Source organism: Oryctolagus cuniculus, chromosome 7 (genome assembly GCF_051225735.1).
Source record: "Oryctolagus cuniculus isolate XC-2025 breed Fujian yellow rabbit chromosome 7, ASM5122573v1, whole genome shotgun sequence".
Lineage (NCBI taxonomy): Eukaryota > Metazoa > Chordata > Mammalia > Lagomorpha > Leporidae > Oryctolagus > Oryctolagus cuniculus.
In genome coordinates, this window is record NC_142873.1 from 90,974,993 (window position 1) to 90,983,223 (window position 8,231).

The window sequence follows — 8,231 nt, forward strand, 5'->3', positions numbered from 1 at the left end:
AAAGCTATAGGTAATAATAATTATTTCCAATGTAACTGGATCTTCCATGGGACTACCAAAAGATTGAGATACAGTTATACAATGTCAGTACACAGATTTCGTGTGATTTTTTTTTCCAGATTCTGCATTTAAACCATTTTATCAAACAGGTTCTGAGTTTTTTTTTTTTAAGATTTATTTATTTATTTGAAAAACAGAGTTAAAGAGAAAGGCAGAAGCAGTCAGACTGAGAGAGAGAGAGAGAGACAGACAGAGAGAGAGAGATCCTCCATCTTCTGGTTCACTCCCCATGCAATGGCTGGAGCTGCGCTGATCCAAAGCCAGGAGCCAGGAGCTTCTTCCAGGTCTCCCACGTGGGTGCAGGGGCCAAGGATTTGAGCCATCTTCAGGTGCTTTCCCAGGCCATCAGCAGGGAGCTGGATTGGAAGTGGCGCAGCCAGGACTCAACTGGCATGCATATGGGATGCCAGTGCTGCGGACCAGGGTTTAACCCACTGTGCCACAGTGCAGTCCATGACCCCCTTTTTTTTGAAGAAAAAAAAGGTTTATTTTATTTATTGAAAGAGTTACACAGAGAGAGAGAGAGAGAGAGAGAGAAGAGGTATCTTTATTTTGATAAAAGATAGTCTTTCACTTTTAAGCATTTTATATTTTATATTCCCTGTTATTAAAAATAAACTTATTTAAATTTATGCTGACAAAGATGAATCTGATGTGAGAAGAAGAGCAAGTATGGTTTACAGTCTACCATAGGATTTTTTGGAAGACATAGAATAAGCTGTTTGCAGATGGCCTAGGACTCATTGAAGGCAGTGTGCTCTCAGCAAGAGTGGAGGAAGAGAAAAGGCTGGAGATAAGAAGGGTCAGAAGTTCGCATTTGGTTTTGGAGCTGGATGAGTGGGAATCTATCAATATTGTGAAAGGGACCTTCTTGGGCCGGGAGGCGTCCACCCCTCCTTCTCCTAGGTCAGGCCAGTTTCCAATTCCTGTGCACCTCACCTTACCAGAATCTGCCCTCTTCAGTGGCCCCACTCTGTGGGCCTGTGCATGAGGAACGGGATGAGAATCTTGTCATTCGCCCAGGAAGACAAAGGAGAAAGTCTTCCAAGATATAAATGCTTGCCTGCTCTCTTCATGTGAGGTCATTGGAGAAAATGACTCATTCTCCAGCCAAAAACGAGATAGATAGTTTTTTTCATTTAATTTGGCAAAACAAAATACAAATTTTAAGTAAGAATAACTAAATTAGAATAATAGAATAAAATTGAAGCTGGTTTTCTTTATACTAATTCTATTTACCCATGAGTTCAAGCCAGGAAGTCTATTTTTTACTTCTTCCTCTTTAGCTATGATATATCACTGAGATCTGTTCATTTTACTTGCATTTATTTATTTTACTTTCATTTATTTATTTTCAATTTATTTGAAAGGCTAGGAGACAGAAAGAGACAGGAAGAGAGAGATACACAGAGAAGACAGAGAGAAATCTTCCATCTACTGTTCACTCACTAGTGCCTGCAAAAGCCATGTCTGGGCTAATCTGAAACCAGGAAGCCAGAACTCAATCCAGGTCCACTATATGGGACGCAGGGATACAATACATGGGCCATGATCTGCCTATTAATAGGAAGTTAGAATCAGAAGTGGAATTGGGACTGAAATTCAGGGGTTCTAGTATGGGAGGAAGGCAATTTAAGTGGCATTGTAACTGCTATACTGAACAGCCACACCTAAAGGTCTAATTTGCACTTTCTTCCCCATCTCTGTTGCCACCATCCCTCCTAAGTTAAGAGTATGTCCATACTTCTACTGTTGCCTTTTGATCCATTATTGTCATAACAGCCAGCATGACATTTACAAACCTCTGTCAGATTGTACCACCTTCCGGGTTTCTCTTGGATTGGGAAACAAGCAAAATCAAATGCCCACATGTTTTAGGCAGAATCTTTGTTATCTAGCTGCTATTCTCTAAGTTTTCATTGCACCTATCTACCTCTTTCCCGACACACCTGTGATTTTCAATTTCCCACAATTGATATCATCCTGCTTATTAATGATTTTCAATATTAATAAACCTGTGGGATCTTGCCACGTATTCAGAGATGAATTCTGAATACTGGCTCAAGTAAACCAGACAACATGCTAAGTTTTTAAGGAATTTATTCAATGAAAGAAAAGTGCAGGGGAATGAGGGCTTTATTTAGGGAGAAAGAGAAGTCTAGAGGCTAAGTTGGGTCCATACCAAGCAGAGAACAGGCCAGGAGCAAGCCACGTGCAGCAAGCATGCAGGCCAGAAAGCAGGGAGTGGGCACCCAAAGGCCATGCACCCCGAAGGCATGGGGCAACAAGGGCAACGATCGCATCAAGGGCATTAAGGGAGGCTCCCACCATGTTCCAGGCCTCTTACCCACTTCCAAAGGAGAGTGGTTATGTAGTCTGATTGGTAGGTGGGATCAGGTAGGGATGTGAATTCACACAGGGGTCATGGTCTTTCAGCTCACAAAACTAATTGGTTTTATCCTACCTGCCTGCCTACATCACAATCACCTAGATCTTTGTCTTTGCATAAACTGAACTAACTCCTGCATTTCTTTCCTCCCCCTGATCCCTTTATTTGACCAAGCCCTTCATTTTCAGATCTCAGCTTAAGTTTCTCTTCTTCAAAGAAAACTTCTTAGATAATCCAATCTGAACTTTATTAGTCTCTATGACCGAATTTTATTCTTTTCTTCCATTCATCATCAAATTAGTATTTGCGATAACACATCTGTTTGCCTCCTTCATTAACAGTGAATACAAGATGGCTGCATAGAGAAAAGACAAGCTGATTTTGATCACAGGATGACAGCAGAAGAAAAGCAGAGTAACTTCATTCCCAGAGGAGAGCTGAAAAGAAATTTGCTGCGGAAATTCTACAGAAAGAAGAGAAATGCCATGGAGCAGCATGGACAGTACAGCCACACAGCAGAGCAGGGACATCACTGGCAACTCCTGCAGCAGGGGTAGGGGGCTGCAGGAAGTGCCATCTTCTTGGAGTGAGGTGAGAGGAGTCTACAGCACCCCATGTCACTGGTGATGTAACATGAGGAAGAGCCTTGTGGACCACCGTGATTTTAAGTCCTGGATGGAGTGCCACTTGGAGGCAGGGTACCACTAATCCTGTGAAGGAAAAGCACCTTTCTCCTCGCCCCCACCCCCCATAAGGTGCTCAGCATCTAGCAGAGAATAATTGTCATCTTAATAACTTGAGTAGAGGCTGCTATGGCTCATGCACACACATGACTAGGGAATTTTATCAGAGGAATAAATCCATTGTCGCCTCTGACTCTGAGTCTGGCTTGGATGGTTAGCATGGGGCAGGGCACCCATAGACCTGTGAGGTGCTCCCCTTACCCACTTTATCACAGGTGTCTGTACTCAAATTGCCAAGATGGAGCATTGACAGGCAGTTGGCTTTAGGAATTCTTCTGCTCTCTCTGTGGATGGGAAAGACTTGTTGGGCTGAGAGTGGATCCCCTATGATTGTGGGAGCCATATGAGTTATATGTGTGGGAATTTTGTGAGTGCGTCAAGGGGTGTGGGGTGTAACTGGTTCTTGGGAAATCACTGTGTCTGGTTTCAGAGGCTCAGTGTTCCCTGGGTGACTCGTTGGGTCACTGCAGAGTTCCATGCTTATACTGAGGACTGAACAAACACTTTGTGTGGTTCATATACCTGCATGGGTGGGGTGTGTATCCCCAGTGGGCTAACCCTGGAAATTAATCACCTTTGAAGAGAGAAGGTGGGGCTGTGATCACACCAGCTGATGTTATCATACAATACACTCTGACAATAGAGGAGATCTACCAAGCCCAACTTGGGTATCATTCTGGACTCATGCCCCACCCAGAAGCACTGACAGGAGTTCCCTGGTCCCCATCATCATACGTGTCTGGATATCCGTTGAAGGAGCACACACCCCACCAAGCCACAGAGTCATATTTCAAAGATAAAAGCCAACAGAGGAGAAAACCAAGTATTTACAAAAATACTTGAAGACAAATGTAGAAATACAAGAAAACATGCACAAGGAACACAGTATGACTCCCCAAAAGGAACATGATGCTTTGATATTAGAATGTGGAGATGAAGAGGTTGACAATATGCCTGAAAAGGAATTCAAAGGAATAATCATATGAGCACTTAAAAAACAGAGAGGAAAATACATGAGATAAAGAAATCCATACATGATATTGATGAAAAAAAAAAGATACAGGGTATAAGTCCTTGGGCCCCTGCACACATGTCGGGGGCCTGGAAGAATCTCCTGGCTCCTGGCTTTGGATCAGCTCAACTCTGGCTGTTGTGGATATTTGGTTCTACATCTCTCTGTAGTGATGGGGTGCTATTTCCATTAAATAAAATTTTAAAAAAAAGATATAGGCTGGTGGAGTTGATTAAAAATCAAGACTCATGTATTTTCTGCTTCTGAGAAACATACCTCACCAACAAATATACACACAGATTGAAAATGAAAGGATGGAAAAAGATGTTCAGTGGAAATAGAAACCAAAAAAGAGCAGGTGTTGCCATCCTAATATGAAACCAATTAGACTTTAACACAAAAACAGTGAAAAGAAATGAAGAAGGACATTATTTAGAGATTAAGGGATAAATTCAACATAAAAATGTGACTATAATAAATGTACGTGCACCCAGTTACAGGGTGCCTGGCTATTTAAAAAGAAATGTTAATTGATCTAAAAGGAGATATAGACTTCAATATAATAGTAATGGGAGACTTAACATGCACCAATTATAGGGCTCCTGGCTATTTAAAAGAAATCCTCAATAAAATATTAGTTAATCAAATTTAACAACACATCAGAAAGATGATTTACCTGGACCACATGGAATTTATCCCTGTTATGCAGGGATGGTTCAACATCTGCAAATCAATAAATGTAATACATCACATTAACAAACTGAAGAACAAAAATCATATGTTTATCTCGATAGATGCAGAGAAAGCATTTGATAAAATACAACAACTTTTCATAATGAAAATCAAGCTAATTGGGTGTAGAAGGGACATTCCTCAACACAATCAAGGCAATTTGTGATGAACACATGGCAAACATCTTATTTAATGGGGAAAAGCTGGAAGCAGATCCAGAATCAGAAAGAGATGTCCACTCTCACCACTGCTATTTAACACAGTTGTGGAAGTTTTAGCTAGAGCCATTAGGCAAGAAAAAGAAATCAAATGGATAGAAATTGGCAAGGAAGAACTCAAACTACTTCTGTTTTCACAAGATATGATTCTATTTATAGAGGATCCAAAAGACTCACTTGGAGACTGTTGGAACTCATAAAAGAATTTTGGTAAAATAGTGGGATATAAAGTAAACACACATTCTGTGTGGGTGCAAACTGTTGAAATCTTTACTTAATATATACTAAATTGATCTTCTGTATATAAAGATAATTGAAAATGAATCTTGATGTAAATGGGATGGGAGAGGAAGCGGGAGATGGGATGGTTACTGGTAGGAGGGAAGTTATGGGGGGTGGGGAAGCCACTGTAATCCATAAACTGTACTTTGGAAATTTCTATTTATTAAATAAAAGTTAAAAAAATAAATTTCAACACACAAAAACTTATAGCCTTTGTATACAAAGACAATGCCATGTCTGAGAAAAACTTTTAAGATTAGTCCCGTTCACAAAAACTCCAAAAAAAGTAAATACCTTGGAATAAATTTAACCAAGGATGTCAAAGATCTTCATGATGAAAATTACAAAACACTAAAAAAGGAAACAGAAGAAGATATTAAAATATTAAAAAATCTTACATGTTCATTGATTGTAAGAATCAGCATCATCAACTAGAAACATTCTTTGCAGATCTAGAAAATAATGATGCTAAAATTCATATGGAAACACAAAACACCCCGAGTAGCTAAACCAATCTTATACAACAAAAATCAAAGCATGAGGCATCACAATTCCTGATTTCATTACATACTACAGGTCGTTTTAATCAAAACAGCCTGATACTGTTACAAAAACAAACATGTAGACCCATGGAACAGAATAGAATAGAAACTCCAGAAATCAATCCATGCATCTACAGCCTTGGACAAAGGAGCTAGAATCAATCCCTGGAGCAAGGAAAGTTTTTTCAACAAATGGTGCTGTGAAAACTGGATCTCCACATGTAGAAGTATGAAACTAGACTCCTGCCTTAACACCAAAATCCATTCAAAATGGATCAAAGATTTAAACCTACAACCTAATACCATCAAATTGCTAGAGAACATTGGAGAAACTCTGTGAGACATTGGCATAGGACTTGAACAGGCATTTTTTAAGAGAGGAAATTCAAATGGCCAACAGAAACATTAAAAAATATACTCAGGATCACTAGCCACCAGGGAATAAAAATCCAATAAAAACTGCAATAGGTTTCACCCATTCCAGTTAGAATGGCTATCATTCAAAAATTAAAATACCATAAATGCTGGTGTGGATGTGGAGAAAAGGTAAGCTAATCTACTGTTGGTGGGAATGTAAACTAGTATTGCCATTATGGAAGACAGTATGGAGCTTCTCCAGAAATCTGAAAATACATATTCCATATGACACAGCCATTCCACCCCTGTGAATTTACCCAACCAAAATGAAATCAGCACATGAAAGAGCTATCTGTACCTCCTCTTTATTATAGATCAATTCATAATAGCTAAGATGTGGAATCAACCCAGATGTTCATCAACTGATGACTGGATTTAGAAAATGTGGTATATATTCACCATGGAATACTACTCAGCCATGAAAAAGAATGAAATCGTCTTTTGCAACAAAATGGATGCAACTGGAAACCATTATGTTCAGTGAAGTAAGCTAGTCTCAAAAAGATAAATATGACATGCTTTCTTTGAGATGTGGAAGTTAAAATAGGATACAAAAAATGTATAAGAGTGAAACAGACTTCTTATGATTGTCATTTTTAGCCTTTGTTCATATTCTTATGGAACTGTGGTCTTCCTACTTTTTATTTGTTGAATATAATGGATAGTGGTGAATGAAGCCTGTGATTACAGAGTGCATTTAATTTATGTCTTTGTAAATGTTAAAGAACAAAAAATAAAAAGGAAAAAAGGAGGGGGATTGAGGGAGGTGAGAGAGAGGGGAGAAAATATGATTACTTTTGGCTGGTGCCGCGGCTCACTAGGCTAATCCTCCGCCTTGCGGCGCCCGCACACAAGGTTCTAGTCCCAGTTGGGGTGCTGGATTCTGTCCCGGTTGCCCCTCTTCCAGGCCAGCTCTCTGCTGTGGCCCGGGAGTGCAGTGGAGGATGGCCCAAGTGCTTGGGCCCTGCACCCCATGGGAGACCAGGAGAAGTACCTGGCTCCTGCCTTCGGATCAGCGCGGTGCGCCAGCTGCGGCGCGCTGACCACGGCGGCCATTGGAGGGTGAACCAACGGCAAAAGGAAGACCTTTCTTTCTGTCTCTCTCTCTCACTGTCCACTCTGCCTGTCAAAAAAAAAAAAAAAAAAAAAAAAAAAAGAATCAGTAATCAGGAATTCTGCTTCCAGAAAAGGGAAGGGAGGAGAGAACCTCCACTTTGACTATGACCTTGTCTAAACAAGATAAGAGTCGGTGAACTCAAAAGGCTTCCATAGCCTTAGAAACTCATGACTGGTGCATAGGGAGATTACTGATGCCGTAAACAGGAGTGTCAATTTGTAAAGTCAACAACAGGAGTCACTGTGCACTTACTCCTCATGTAGGATCTCTGTCCTTAATGTGCTGTACATTGAGACTTAATGCTATAATGAGTACTCAAACAGTATATTTCACTTTGTGTTTCTATGGGGGTGCAAACTGTTGAAATCTTTACTTAATGTATACTAAACTGATCTTCTGTAAAAAAAAAAAAAAAAAAAAGAAGAAGAAGAAATTATCAATTCCCAGCTTGACTCTCACTGGGATTAAACATGACAATAGGTCTGATCTGATTTCATCATCATTTAAAAAATCATCTATTATTTTTCACTTTATGTTTGTGTGGGAGCAAACTGTTGAAATCTTTACTTAATGTATGCTATACTGATCTTCTGTATATAAAGAGAATCGAAAATGAATCCTCATGTGAATGGAAGGGGAGAGGGAGTGGGAAAGGGGAGGGATGCGGGTGGGAGAGACGATATGGGGGGGAAGCCATTGTAATCCATAAGCCGTACTTT